The sequence below is a fragment of the Pogona vitticeps genome, chromosome 5 (genome assembly GCF_051106095.1).
Source record: "Pogona vitticeps strain Pit_001003342236 chromosome 5, PviZW2.1, whole genome shotgun sequence".
Taxonomy (NCBI): Eukaryota; Metazoa; Chordata; class Lepidosauria; order Squamata; family Agamidae; genus Pogona; species Pogona vitticeps.
Window position 1 is genome coordinate 74730351 of NC_135787.1, and position 16051 is coordinate 74746401.

Consider the following 16051-nt stretch of genomic DNA (forward strand, 5'->3'; position numbering starts at 1 on the left):
AGATTTAATAAATGTGGAGGCGTAATTCATATTAGACCACAGAAATGTGATTTTATTGTGCATTGACTGATTGTGTGTGAACAATGGAAAATGCTCAAGAATAATTGCTAACTCTAGCACCTGTGGTAACTTTTATTCCTCACAATGTCTTGTAGTACAAAATTCCATAGTACAGTATTCATCTGTTAATTAGAGGAAAAGTATGTTTGTACCCGAAATGAACATCTATTTTTGCTGTTACTTCATGTGCTAAGAACAGGTTGGTGTAATTAGACTTCTTTCTTTTTGTCAAATTTCTGAATTGCTGAAAAACTCTGATGGAGCACATAGGAGTTATTAAAAATATTAAGCCCAGCATTGTTTTTGTGGTTATTGTGGCAAGGAACTGATTCAGTCTTAATCTACACCACTGCTATCAAAGCTACCTTTGCTTTGTTAGATTGGAATACTTTCTAATTATTAGCAAACCTAACTAATGAGGAGAGAGAATTAGAACTAAATTCAAAGCAACAAAACAACCTCTGCAAAGAATAAAAAATTTCAAAAAGATGCTTGGTAAAACAGTCAGCCTTCAATAATTAACAAGTCCTTGCGCATTTGAACTTTGGAACTTTGACATGCTTCACAGTAAGTGTGACTTTGGATCTTGTTCCGTCCTGAGATACACAACTATTTCTCTGATCTTATGTAGAGTGTATGTGCTGATATTTACATTTGGTACTAGAGTTCAACGTAGTTTGTATCAGGATACAGAATGACAAACTCTGAGTGGCTTCTTTTCCCCTTTTTAAAAATTAAATTGCTTTACATTTGGCTATGCAAAACACAAAACTAGGTGGAACGCAGAGCAGTATGCTTTTTGAGCAGTAGTTCCCAATTTGGGTAACCTAGGTGTCCTTGGACTGCAACTCCCAGAACCCCTCACCACTAGCTGTGCTGGCTGGGATTTCTGGGAGTTGCAGTTCAAGAACACCTGAGTTATCCAAGGTAAGGAATCACTGAGGTAGAGGATGACTTAGGTTTTCCCAAGGTTGGGTGACTGTGACCCTTAGGGTGTTTTTGTTCTCTAATTCCCACATTTGCCTATTACTTTGCTAGGCTAATTAGGCCGGATGAGCTTTGTAGACCCAAAACATCTGGTGAGCCACTATTACCCACCTCTAGTCTATAAATAAGCCCCTCTGGGGTATGCAGAAAAACCTTGGTGGTGTTTTTAATATGTTCATTCCCTCAGGATAGCAGTGATAACAGCCCTCGGACCATTCTTCTCCTTTGGAGCCAGAAGATACCACTGTGTGTTCCAGATGCCTTGCGTCTCCTAAGCAAGCCTGCTGTCCTTAGATGGGGCGAAGGATGCTGACCCACCTCCCAAGGTGAAGACAAGTAGTAAGAGTCAGATGCCAGTTCCACTGGCTTTTGTAGGCAGAACAGGGAGGTGCTCCATTGTCCTTGACTCAGGTGAAACAATGTTTTCAGCCAGCCCTGATGATACATAATACACCAATCCGGAGTGTAATTAATGTGCAGCCTACCTCTCATTGTGATATGAATAAGTTTGTCCTGTCAGTGCCATGAATGTACATATGGGCTCTGTTCCTTGATGAGGGGTACCTTGTATGAAGCCTCATCTGTTGAACAGGATGATGCGAAGAAGCACCATATGACAGGGATCAGACTAGACAATACGCTTAGCCCGTGTTTAGAAGCACTGCTCTGTAGTGGATGAAAAACATTTGTTCGTCCTAGAATGAGCTTTTCTTGCCTCCACAACTTGCAATGCTTTGTTTTATAACTGGTCATAGGAAGATCAATATGAAGTTAGTAAATGTAAAGGTAAAGGTTCCCCTTGACATTTAGTCCAGTCATGTCCGACTCTAGGGGACAGTGCTCATCCCCATTTTCCAAGCCATAAAGCCATCGTTTGTCCATAGACAGTTTCCATGGTTACATGGTCAGCGCAACTAGACACGGAATGCCGTTACCTTCCCACTGTGGTGGTATCTATTTATCTACTCGCATTTTTACATGCTTTCTAACTGCTAGGTTGGCAAGAGCTGGGACAAGCGACGGGAGCTCACTCCATTGGGTAAGATCGAATCACTCCGATTCGATCTTATGACTGCTGGTCTTCTGCGGTTCATCAGAGGCTTCTGCGGTTTAACCAGCAGTGCCACCACATCCCTTATTTTATGCATACTACAATGCAAAATCTGTAGTTCTTTGCATACTGCAGCTTAGAAATACTTCACTTATTGATAGGTAGAGACCTAATATGTAGTTCTATATTGAAGGTACATTCAGTGGCAGTTCTGGATTTGTCTATATGTAATTGGTAAAAATAACTGACATTTGCTTAGATATGGGACTCTTAACTGTGTGTGACATTCAAGTGTCTGATTTAATAAATCACTCTCTCAGTACTATGCATTGGGTTAGGCAACCTATGGCCCATGGGAACACGTGTGGCCCTCGGGGGCATATGGTGCCCTACCCATTTTGCAGTGCCCACTGCTCATGATGCACCCACAAAACTGGGAAGCCCCACCATTTTCACATCACTCAGCTGATGAGTCGGAGACTTCACAAAGCACTCCCCAACACAGGTTGCCTTGGTGGATCCAACATTAATGTTCTCCTGTCACTAGCAGCATTGAAAGAACACTTGTCTCAGGTATGTGTGTGTTAATACTTTATGGGTGAGTGTTGTGAAAGTGTCATCTCCTGGTGATCCTACTTGCAGAAGCTGGTAATTCCCTGCTCCTGAAAATGGTGGAGAAAATGGGAATATCAGCTGAATATAGAGCGCTAGGTCTGGGTGAAGTGAATTCCTCCTAGTTCCTCAGTAATTCTGATCAAGAGAGCTCCCTGGCAGATCAGCTGAGGAAAACTGGTTTAAAGGGCTACAGCATAAATGGCCAAGGGTTGAGTTATCTCAGCATAGGTAAGAAGACTGTCAGTACAGTAATAGTCTTTGAGAAGCAGGAAAGAGGCATTTTACTGTACTTCTTCCCGTCTCCTAGTGATCCCTAAATTTTAGCAGTCTGGAAAGGGAGGCTTAAACATTCCTATCACTATTTCCTATACACTAAAATGTAGTGTATACAGAGGGGGAGAGATGAAGAGAGAAAATAGAGATAACTCTCGGGGCTGAAAATTCTGACCATCCCTCCTATGTATGACTAAATATTGCCCTGGAGCAGTGAGAACAAGACCTGAGCAGGACAGTTGTTTATGCAGCCACCCTCTTTTTGGGAAATTGTTGTGATGTATTTGTTCTTCAAACACTGTCCTAGGAGTAGCACAGTGCTGGTAGGACCACCAATGTTTCTCCTGCTGCTGCATCTGTTTCCTAGATCTTACTCAATGCCTACAACTGTCTGTACTATTCCTCTGCTCTCTCCCGCCAGTATTCAAAGATTATTTCTAGTAGTTTTTGTGAAAAGCTGGTACTTTAGCAACAAGACTTGTATCCTCCATCATTCCTAATAAATTATATCTGAGTTTCACTTCAGATCATTTAATTTGATCTGCCTCTCTGTCTGGGTAGAAAAACAAAGACCAGTCAGTGGGCCAGTTTTTCTTACTGTGTTTGTGTTATTGCTGGAGTTGCATACACTTTTAATAAAGAGTTTCTTATAACTGGAAATCACCCTTTTGCTAACCCTGAGCTGAAAGAGTTAAATGAAAATACTTCTAATCTCTTTATCCTTGTCACACCACTCTGCTATGTGGTAATACACCAAAGAATTTCCAGAAAGCAAAGGTTGGGGACATGGCATTGCTCGCTCCATAGTTAAAGAGGAGAAAAAAATATGGAGCAAACACTTGTGGGGGGTTCTACTACTGTGCTCTAAAGTATGTTAGTGAGCAAAGAGCATTTGTTTTTGGAAACACCGTTTCTCCAAAATAGTGGCAAATCTGGACTAAATGTGCATTTCTGGGCTTGAAAAGAGAGAAACATAAGACATTTTAGGAGAACTGCTAACAGTTCCTTTCCTTGCTAATCCTTGGCATAGTAGTAAGCCAGTACAAACACACTGAGATTGTTCTTGCTGAAGTAATTCATTGGACAATGCTTCTTAATTTTCTTATGCAATGTCTACATACAGACAGTGACACGTTGCACAGAAGTTGTGCTTGCAGTGTTGCTTTCTTATCAGTTTTGTAAAACCAGGCAATGTGTTACAGAGGAATTTTCCATCGCTTAAATTGGGGCAAGGAGCCTGTGACCCTCCAGGTTGCTATGAACTCCTGTTCCCATCATCCTTCACCATGGGCCATGCTGTCTGGGGCTGATGGTATTTCGAATCCAGCAAAACCTGGAGGGCCACAGGTACCCTATTTCTTACTTGGTGCTGTATTTATCTATTTAGTGATACACATATCCATACAATATGTTATTATAGAACAGAGGTGACTAACAACTCCTGAAACAATTCTACCTGGACCTGTGGTAGCCTTGCCATATGTTAAGCAAAGGTTTGTTGTAATATGCCCACAGTTTCACTTGCAAGCTGTAATAAAAGACCCATTGTTTTCCTCTTATAAACTGTTGGGTTTTGTGTGCAGTGCCTTGGCTATAAGGGCATGGAGACAGTGGAATATTCTCTTGCAGGTTCTTACTGTTTCTAAATGCAGATTGCACTGCAGAAGTCTTTAATTACCTTGATTGGTTCTAGATTGAGTCAGACTTGTAGCAGATAATTTGAAATCAATGTGATTTACTAATTTGTGTTTTGATTATATTTGGCTCCAGCCCAATGGTTGCATAATCTATTTTAATTTGAGAACATGTTGTTGTGTTTGTTTTGGTGAAGTCTTCTAATAAGTACTGTATCGTAGGCAGCTCATGACTGGAAGAGAGGTAAGATCTCATCCAAAAATGTGGGGGTGAGGTGCTTGGACCCAAACGCTGTGTAAAATCCATGTACATGCCGGGGTTTCCAACATTGGAAGCAGAGCAGGTGGTGTCCCTTGTAGCTGGGCGAGACAAAAATAACTGGGAAAGCCAAGTGATATGTGGGTCCAAATAAAAGTAGCCCCCAATTCTTTGATTTTTAAGGATTAGACTACTCATGGAGTGTCAATGAAGCATATTTTAAACTGTCCTGGGAATTTTTAGATTTGATTAATTAACTCCTTGGAGCAAGGACTTGTGTGTGTTATTACAGCGAATACACAATGCACATTGATGCCTTTGCTATTACTGGCCTATGCTTGCAGGAAATCCTTGGTTGTATTATGGCTATTTGGCATTAATGGTATATTAATGTTTTTCAGCAACTGCATGGCAAATCAATCTACTCTAGACATAGAATTACACCATGACTTAAAATGTTTTAATTCATGTTCTGTTTTCATAGAGAAGCGTTATGGTCAAAGTGTGAAGTGGGAGCTTGTGATTGTGGTTTCCACATCTCTCTCTCTCTCTCTCTCTCTCTCTCTCAAAGCTGCTCATATATTCTACTTAAATGACAGATAGCTGACTAAGATTTCTTAATCATCTCAGCTATAATAACATTTTGAGCAATGAGGAAATGATTTATTTTTTCCTCCTGAGCATTGGTGTTATTCTTTGCTAGACCACTACAGGCAGTTGTAGCATTCTCTTCTCATTCTAGATTGTGTCTTCCTAAACTCTGATTGCTCTGAAACATTTTCTTCTGAAATACTGTACATGGGAGGCAGTTGGTAATGATGTAAAAGTAAGAATTCCGTTCTGAAGCCCCACCCCTCTTGTTCGCTGTGTGAGCTGTGCCTCTCATACAGTTCTAGTGTACCTCAAGTGTCACTCCCCTAGTGTATCAAATTGCTTAGGGCGGTGGCTGAACCCATTGTGCTAGATGCAGAGAGGTCGAATTCCAAAACTGGAAGAAGTTACGTTTGTGGATTATAATCCACAGATTCCAGCAGTCAGCCTAGCTACCAGCCATGCTGGCTGAGGGACTGCTGGGAGAGGGACTCCAGAAAAGTCACCTTTCTATTCGAGATTGGGTAGAGCCAGACGGCTCAAGCAGTAGAGGCTGACTGAAAGAAAGCAACGTGTACACTGTGAATCACAGTGAGAGATGGTAGGCTGCCATCTCTGGATTGAGTCATTTGACTTTATATTAAGATTTTGTAAAGGTTCATCTTTGGGTATGGAACAATACTGCCAACAAAGACTAACAAATTTGTATTTAAATGAGTTCTCTTCCTTCTCCTCCTTTTCTTCTTGGCTAGGCTGAGACAAGCTGAAATTTCTCCAATTTAAAAAAAAAACATGCAGCTCTTGTACGTTTTATGTCTCATTCCTCATCTTTGAGTCCTCAAGTGAAATCATAGCTAAGGTGAACATACAACTCTCTTCTCTGTATTTAACATTTCTATGAATTCTTTTTCTATTTGTAAATGGTATCAGTTTGGTTTCTTAGGTTTCTTCTCTAATGGCTGACTCATAGTTGTAACAATAAATGATGATGATTGTTCTGTGACCTGCTCCTATGAAACATTTGCCCTCTTCCCATTCCTACAAAGCTCTCTTCTGCCAGTTGGAGACCCTCCTGACTGGCATGGAATATGAGACTCCTGAGGCAGGAGTCATTCAGAATTGGTCAATCCTTGCACTGGTGTTCCTTCAGAAGGGCCCATTGGACCCTCTGGATCAGGTTTGCAGGGGGGAAAGGGGAGAGAGCGATCCATTGTGTGAGCTGCCTTTTGCTTGTGTAACCACTGGATAAGTTAAAAAAGAAACAAATGCTGTCCAAAAAAAAGCAGCATTCACCTGCACTTAGCTTTAGAGGTGAGAGAAGCTCCTGCTGTGGTGCTCATACACTTTCTTTCATTACTGAAGGGTTTTCCTTTTCTAGTCGCAGGTTCGAGATCTAATTTTGGTCTGGGTTTTGTTTTTTTTGTACCAGATTGGTTTTGAGATTCTGGTAAGATGAGAGAAAGAGAGAAGAATGATAGAGATCTCTGGCCTGGTCAAGTGTGAACAAACATGGTGGGAAAAGAAGTGAAGGAATTACTGTACATAAATTCTTAGGAAAAATAGGATTTCCAAAATTAGTTTAGATTGGGAAGGTTCCCTATTAGACATGTGGTTTAAAAGGAATGAGTGCTGTGGTTGAGTAGTGATAGTGGGTGTCATCCTATTAATTTAGCAGTTACACTTTTTACTATATTAAAAGGCTTGGTATGATTCCTTAATGTTTTTTTTTTAACTTCTGAATTTTTTGTCCTGAAGAGAAACAGTAGGAATTGCAAATAACATTGCTGCAGGGACAGAAACACACGGTACTTAAGTTTGTTAGTCAGAATCTGAAGAAATAATTAATCACCATCCTCCACTGAGATGTTATCAGCACCAACATGTCTTTTAATTGTCTGCTTGACTCTTGCTCTTTGTTGGGGAGCTTATGGGAGGAATTGGAAAGTTGCATACAGTTAACTGATGGAGGTAGTTCATCTGTAGTTCTATCCTGTACATGTGTTTAGTGGGCTTTACCCCCTTTTATGTGCACATAAGAAATATCTGGAATATCAATGGCATAATCCCCTTTCATTAAAAAAAAGATTTCCAAAAAGGCCAATGTTCCATATTCTGTTATTCTTGATAGGGTCAAGTTACCAAACCCCTTGTAGGGCTATTTAGATGGAAATGTGGTTGCTGTCTGGAGCAATCGGCAGCAAGGATGTGGGTTTAATCCAGAGTTTGGAAATGTTACAGCTTTTGTCTACACAACTTCCTGAGCCTCCCAATCAAAGCAGCCATGGCAACCGTGGTGTCTGTGAGATTCTGGGAATTTCAGTCCAAAAAGTGACATTTGTAAGTCCTGGTTGTTTTTTCCACCATTCTGTTAGTGTTTCCAAGTAAATTTTTTGTAGATTAATGGCTGCCATTCACTTCTCTTAAAGAAAACATGCACCGTAATTTGGAAATGGTGTTGCAGCAAGGACAACAGGAAGGACTGCTGTCTCACCACAATATATAGTAAATGTTTTGTTGGAAGCAGGGATCCTGTGAAGCTTGCACAAGGAGCCGGTACACTTCTGGAGTTCCTCCTTGCAATATATTTGCCCTCCCTGAGTAAATATTTAAATGCATGTACCACCCACAATAATGATAGGCATGGTTGTCTTGAAATATTGTGAAATCTAACAATTAAAGGGGTAATCTTGTTCACAACATTTCTACACAGTAGGAAATACAACAAAGGTTTATTTCTGGTGTACAGATGTAGGCAAGTGATTGTCAGATGAGGCAAGTGATTGCCAGTTGAATGGTCTTCTTCAAAACTCTCTTATCCCAAACTCATCTCAGGGCAAACTATGGCTCATAGAGGACATGTAATCGGAAGAGGAAATCACTTAAGTTTGATTGTCAGAGCAAGAGCTTTTAGTTTACTATGTTTTGTGGGTGATGTGTGAAGGTGAACATGGACTTTGTTGGTAAGCTTAATTTCTCAAGCATGAAGGCCTGTCTCTGGAACACAAATGTGATTTCAGTTAGAATGAGGTATTTACATGTACAATTTCGGCCCACAGTCGGATTTAAATTGCCTCTGCCTTAAGAGATTAACATTACAGTATTTGGTTGATTTGGAACACCTTTAAGTGTTAACATTTAGGGTACTACATTTATGTGTATGAAACCAGAAGTATTTAACTTTTAAATAAGACATTCCTTTCTTTGAAGGATTTAGATATTAGCTCTTAACCCAGGTTGGTAGCAGAAATTTTGATTTGACAGGTTCATTAACTTGCAGCCGTTTTTGCTAGCCTTTTTTTAATGGAAAAAGAAACAACTCTGATCTTAGTGACATCTGGCATAATTAAACATACATACAAATGCATACATCCTCATTGCTGCTTCCCAGACCAAGAAGGGCTTTTGGAGGAATAGTTGAAAGTTTAATTGCCAGGCACAGAGAATTTTTTAAAGAAAGCTGTAGAAAAATACTGTATGCTGGAAACCTTTATTACCTGCATCCATTTTGTGGCATTTACTGTTAGAATCCTCAGGTCAAAGGCTGCAAAACTGGTAAAGCAGAATATGTTAAGTGCTAACCCAGTTTTTCTTGATAAGTAGGTAACATTCTTTAGAGGCAGGGGGGCTGTTTCAGTATGAATAAACCTTCTGGCATTTCTTTGTTCAATCCCATTCCTCTTTGCAAGCAGTAATATTGGTAGAAAGAATGAGAGGTTAGGTTAAAACGTATTTGCAATTGTCCAAATGTGCACACAGATCATAGAAATTAAAAGGGATTTGTTGGTTAATGCTCACTGTGTGCACCCATCAGTGGTGGGTGTTTTGTAACAGCAACTGTCACACTTCTATAAAAGTGGATTGTGGAAATGCAGATCATGAATTTGAATCATGCTCATGCCAAATAAATTAAATACTGTAGCTGCCTCCTTGGCAAAGAGCTGTATTACACTTGCGGTCTCTTCTCACTTTATAGGCTTCGAAGGAAGCTACAAGATGGCTGTAGAATACATATTTATAGCTCCAAAATAATAATACTTCAAAACTATTATATGACAAAATGTTTTTCACCATTGGAATAAGGCAAAAATATACAGTTGTGTTTATGTGCCTTTTGTTATCACAGAAAGAAAAAAAATATAGCAGCTTCACATAGAGGTGGGTATTTGTACAATATGTAGTGTGTACTCTTCCTCCCCCTCAAAATTAGACATGCATATGAAAATCTGTTGTGTTAATGCCTGTTCCCCTTGTTTCTGGTCAAAGAAGTGAGACTAAACTGAAGTAATAGGAATATATATGCTGTATACAGTATAGCTCTTGGAATAAGTTGACAAACTGGCCAGGGCAGTTCTGCTTACCATTCTACCACAAGTGTAAAGAAACAGCTTTCCTCTTAACACAGGAACAGGTAGACATGGACAGATTCATACACATCCACACCAAGTGAATCAGTGAAATCTATAAAAGACATTGAATGTATAACATTGCCAATTAGAAAACATACCACCTTCATAACAATTGAGGACACACTATGGCCAAAGAAACAAAATGTATGTTAAACTTGAATACTGAGGGTTCCAGTGTTTGAGAACTTGGGCTTCTGTGCCTGTGACTTGTGTGTTGTGAAGACGACATACCAAAGTGTAGGCAGACTTCTGTTTTTGTTGTTGTTATGTGTTGCCAAGTAGCTGTCATATTTATTTATTTATTTATTTATTTATTTATTTATTTATTTATTTATTTATTTATTTATTTAACCTATATGCCACCCACACTACCCAAAAGTCTCTTGTGGTGACCATATGAATTTGTGACCTTCAAAAAGTCCTATCATTTAGCAGCCCTGCTCAGGTCTTATAAATTAGGACTGCAATTTCCCTTATTGACTTATTTATTATTTTTTTATTATGTTGATAAAGTGGAGATAATAGCTAATAGATCTTTGTTCTACTCTGACAGTGGGAACAATCTTTCTGATGGGTGGTAGGATTTGACATTTCTTTTAAGAAAAAGGGTTTGTTTGTCACACCTCTCCTGTGGAAGAGGACTGCAGAATATTGTAGGGTGGAATTCATTCCTGGAGGATCAAGAACTGTGATTTTTTCACTGGTCACTAGGACTTTGTAGTAAATTGACAGCCATTTCGAATATGTTATTTTGACCTTATAAGCTTGTTAATAGGACAAACTAAGCAAGCGATATAGAGATGTTCTTCAAACCAAATTAATTACAGCTAATTCCTTTCAAGACATTCAAAATTGCCTGGACCTGATAGAGACAATGAAGGTGCATAATAACTTTACGTAGGGAGCCAACATGTTCTTGATACAGTTCTCCAGGACTTCTCTAAAGAGTACTTTGGTCTTCCTTCAGGCTTCATGTTTCTGTATCTGAAAATTCACATTTGTTCAAAGGGTGTATCTCAAATCTTGCAACTAGTAGCAACATGAAGCACAGGAATTACAGTGAAAAGAAGATACTGGGAGATAATCTATTAAATCGGGGAGTGTTGTGAAACCAATGTAAAATCATCACTAGTGAGATTAAACAAATTGTGACAGCATTGATACAAAAATTAGCTGAAACAACAAAGCCCTGGAGATAAAAGGGGTGTGTACTCAATTTCTATTGTAGAGACATTACAAAATGAAGTTGATGCATGGATTAGTAAAGAACTGCTATGCAATTGCCCAAAAAGGTTCTATGTGATTATTGCTTTATTTTCAATATCGCCTTTTCACTGACAAGTTTCCTTTACTGTAACTGAACTGATACTTGGGATGGAATGAGATGGCTTATGACAATTGGAATGGGCTGGAGTGGAGCTAAATAGGGTAGCTTGGAAGTCTGGGATGTTGTTGGGTGCAATCCCTACATCCAAATGGCATATGGACCCGAATCAGCCCCATCTGGTTTGCAGCAGCCTGCTGTCAATTTACCAATATCCTGAAGCAGCTTCAGAAGGGAAAGTGAAAACGTCTTCGTCTCTGTGGAGGGGCCAAGGAAGTAAAAAAGAACAACAACAACAAAACCATTAGTAGAGCAGCAAACATGCTCTACATCAGTGGTTCTTAAACTGGTGAATTCGCCCCCAGGGGGTGATTTTGTTTTTCAGGGGGGCAGTGGAAAGAAAAGGGGCGACGCGGGAGAGAAGGAACAGAAAGGGGCAATATGGGAACGATGGAGAGAGCCAAACCTGAGAAGGCGGCTGCAGCCGCAGTACTGGCAGTGTGAAATGGCTCTCTTTAAGATTTTGGCAAATTAAAAGAGGGCTAGGTATCCTTTCTTCCTCCAAGTCTAGATTGGCATTTTTAATCTTTGCATCAATCTTGTATGAGTGACAAGGACAAGGTCCCCTACTGAACTTTTGTGACACAGCGGTGATATGAACTTGGTTGTCTCAGCTGATAACTATGGTTAGCTGATACTATGATAAGTACATTGTCTTCAATGCATATTTCTTTTTTTAAAACTTTCCCTTTGGAAATGTACATCTAATCAATACTGTGATAGTCCATAACAAGTCTAATTTCAGAACCTAGTTGTATTGATGTATAATTTTCTTGATCTTATACACCTGTATCAGAGCAATTTGGTAAAATAAACACTCTTTCAAAATAAGCGCGTACAAATATAACAAGAAGCCAGGATGCTAAAGGAAGTCTGGTTTCTGAGTGCACCATTGTGCTACATGAAGTGCTTATTCATTTCTGCTTGGCACCTCCTCCATGTGGGAACAGCTAAACAGATGAGTAATCTCATGCCTGCAGTTCGTTTGGTGTGATGTGTGAACCAGGAACTATTGCTTGTTTCCTTTCTCAGAAGTCAGAATAATGGGTCATAGTTTGATTATACAGTGGGGTCTTGACTTAAGAACGGCTCAAGTTAAGAACATTTTGACTTAAGAACCACTCTCATAGGAAAATATTGACTCGACTTACATACTTAGATTTGAGTTAAGAACTAAAAAAAAACATGTGGGAGGCAGGGAAAGTGCAAAATTTGAACTTTCAGTTAACTGTTGGCCAGTGAAAAGGGTGCCTGTCTGCTTCCTCACTCCTCCCAGCGTTTAGAGAGTGGATTGGGAGACAGTCTTCAGACCGCCTGGTACTGCCTGGACTGTATTTTCCCTGCCTTCCCTGAACCTTTCTTGACCTAAGAAAAAAAAGAAACAAAATATCCCCCTCTAGTGGTCGAAGGCAGAATAGCAGCTTCCCATTAGTTTCTATGGACGGAAAAGAGCAGATACGGATCAAATGGTTTTCAATGCATTCCTATGGGAAATGCAGATTTGACCTGAGAACTTTTGACTTGAGAACCACCTTCCAATACGGATTAAGTTCTCAAGTCAAGACCCCACTGTACCTTATTAGCAGCACTTGTAACCTAGGTTTATCTTATTTTTTGCCTCCCCCCCCACCGCTCATGCAAATGGCAATTGTGTTGACAGTGTGACCACCATTTTGGTTTTGAGAAATATTGGCTCAGCACTTCTTCCAATTCTTCAGGGTTTATCACCAAGGCTTCCCAAGTGTTACACTTTTGGAGGATTTACAGCAAATGCATTTTCTGCTTCAGATGTTTATAATTCAACTCGTTCCCTGGAGCAGGTATGGGTCAGGGCAATGTTGTGTCCAGCTTTAGCAAAAAGACAAAGCTAGTCCTGTGCTATTTGTTCTTCAGTTTCTCAGAAGGTTTGTGAAAGAGAGTTCCATTTTTCTACCTTTTTCTAAGGAGCCTTTAAACATTCCTTTAGACTATTTTTAAAAACTTCTGTAACATTGCAAGCTGGTCAAGCATGCTACTCCTCATCTTCTTTCTATTACACATTGGTTCCTAATTCTTCCACTCCCCCAGCAGCCCACACTTCCTGATCCAAAAAAGTTCGGTAGAAGCTGTTGTCCTGTGTCATCTTTCTCTCGGCTTCAGTTTAAGTATAGGAAACTGGTGGAGGTGGGGCTAAAATTGTGGTAAAAGAGAATGAAAGAGAAAATGTGTGCATGCTATCCTTGGCCATTTAATGAGGAAGGTACATGAGAAAAATCTGATGCTCACCCATGAAACTTTATCCAGAATTATTCCTGTGAAATTCTTTTTGAAAGCCATTTCTTTTCTATCAAATTGAAGGAGGTTAGTTGAAATTCTCATAGGAGAAATTTTCTGCACATTAGCAAGCAGGTGTGGCTGATTTGTTTGTTCACAACTGCTTTCAACAGAAGCAAATGGGCAGTGAGCAGAAGCATACTACAGTACTGATAAAGAATAATACAGTGGGGTCTTGACTTGAGAACTTAATCCGTATTGGAAGGCGGTTCTCAAGTCAAAAAGTCTGTAAGTCAAGTCTCCATTGACCTACAGTGCATTGAAAACCGATTAATCCCGTAACAGGCCGTTTTTGTTCCATTTTGGTTTTTTCTGGTCTGTAAGTCAAATCTCAGTCTGCAAGTCAAACCTAAATTTTGCGGCCAGAGAAGTCTGTAACTCAAAAAGTCTGTAAGTCAAGCTGTCTGTAAGTCAAGGGTCCACTGTAAGCCATGGTTATTGGAAACTTGGTTTATTGTTATGAGCAGACTGGGCTGGTGTGTTGCCAAAATGCATGCCAGTGCAAACATTTTAAGCCTGACTATATTTATAATGTGCTAATTTCCACTGAGAAAGTTTTCTATACCACCTCTTCAGTGATAGCAGGCAACTCATCATCCTGCTTCTATTGCTTCTCTTCATTATCCTGTTATTTTGGAGGAGTTTTTGTGCAGGCATCATATTTCACCAGTTGTTTTAGAGACAGAGAGCATGTCCTAGTATTTGGGTCACTTTTGGTACTGTTTGGTTCAAATCAAATTATGGAATCCACATGTGTTTTGACAGAGCAATCCATTGCACTCCTTTTGAGAGCTGCCCCGTGCTTATTTCGCACAGCACTATGGCTACAGTCTTTTGGCATGATTTGGAGGACTCCTAACTAGCCCGTTCTGCAACCTGTTGACAACTCTGTGACATATTTGGTAGGCATTGAAAAGGATGGTGAAGAAACCCCCTCCTCTGTTTTCATTTACTTTACTCTTGGTTTAATTTTTGACATGTGTCTATTGTTACAGCACTGTTCTAGATAAAGGAGATACAAAGTATGTGTACTATGCTAGCCAGATTGCTGTTTCACTATGTCACTTTATTTAATTAAAAAAAGGGAATGCTGAATGACGGCCATGGAAAAAGGTGAGGAAGGGGATTGGAAAGGAAGTGCCATTAATTGAAAGAGGGATAAACTGGAGCAGTCCAAAGATCTGGGCTCTTCTCATAAGTAATCATTATGAATGGAAGAATTTATAAAGTGAAAGATAACATAGATCACATTAAAGATAAGAACCTTTTAAGTGGTAACTAGATTGCTCCAACTTTCCCTGGACATGCCTGGAGTTCGTCTTAAGCACAGGGTACCTGAAGCTGCACATCTGTGCACAAAAATAGAAGTAAAGTGCATAAGACAGGGTAGCATCCAATCTTGTTCAGGTCTGGCGGGGGCCATACATATACTTTACATACATAGCTCCCACCCCCAGCAATCTCCACTGATGTCGCTTTCTTACTAGCAGAACAAAAAAATTAAATCTTGGAATCCAAGGGAGTCAATCTGAGCTGCTGGGAAAAGCAGGAAAAGATTTTAGTCCAGTTTTGGGCTCTGCATTGCAAGCGGACAAATTGGCCTTTGTGGCTCCCAAAGTACAGGTTGTATATCCCATACACTGAGAGACTGTGGTGTGAGTAAATAATAATAATTGGCCATCTTGGTAAAGGCCCTCTCCACCCACCCTCTCTCCTTGTGGAGCTGTAACACGTCTATTCCACTGTCCCCCAGGCTGCCACCAAAACCTGATAGGCTGCTATTCATCCTCCTTGAGCTCTCATTTGAACCCATTGGGCATATGATATGTAGAGGAATGTTAGATTTTCTTTCCTTATTTTATAAATGTGCCTCTGTTCATTTGGGGCTTACTTTGTGAGTGCTGCAACAGAACATTTCTGAACTTGTGTTCAAAGAATCAAATTAATATTTTGTTGGCATCTTAGAAGAAAACCCAGCAGGACTCATTTGCCTGAAATCACCCAGACGAGATGTTAATTGTCTGTACTATAAAGTGAGTAACATCTTAATAATGCAAGCAATTATCTCAACTCCTTATTAATGTCATCCCTACAATAATACTCTGCAGCATGCTCTTTATTACTTACTTGTTTTATAGGTCGGGAAGTTAAGACTGAAACAGCTTGAATGAACAAGACCTGCTGGTATTTCCAAGGGATCTGAATGTTGGTCTTGTTAATTCATGTTGCTTTAAATTCTGACAGACAGGTGTGGTGGTTGAAGTCTCTAGATTATCAGAAACCATGTTTTGCCATTATTATTATTTTGATACAAATCTTTGTGAGAATAGCATAATATCTGACTAATATGTCATGTGGGTTCAGTTACTCATGCTTATTTTCCTCTCCTGGATCTTACATGAAACAGCTAGCAACCCAGACTTCATAACAAAATACATATAGTGTTAAGCAGGAAACAAAGGAGACCCATTAGAAAGA

At 39.8% G+C, this 16051-nt stretch overlaps 1 protein-coding gene across 2 annotated transcripts in view; it reads left to right on the forward strand.

The window, feature by feature from the left end:
• RBM47 (RNA binding motif protein 47) overlaps nucleotides 1-16051 on the forward strand; it is an 83121-nt gene that overhangs the window by 8727 nt on the left and 58343 nt on the right. The window lies entirely within an intron of this gene.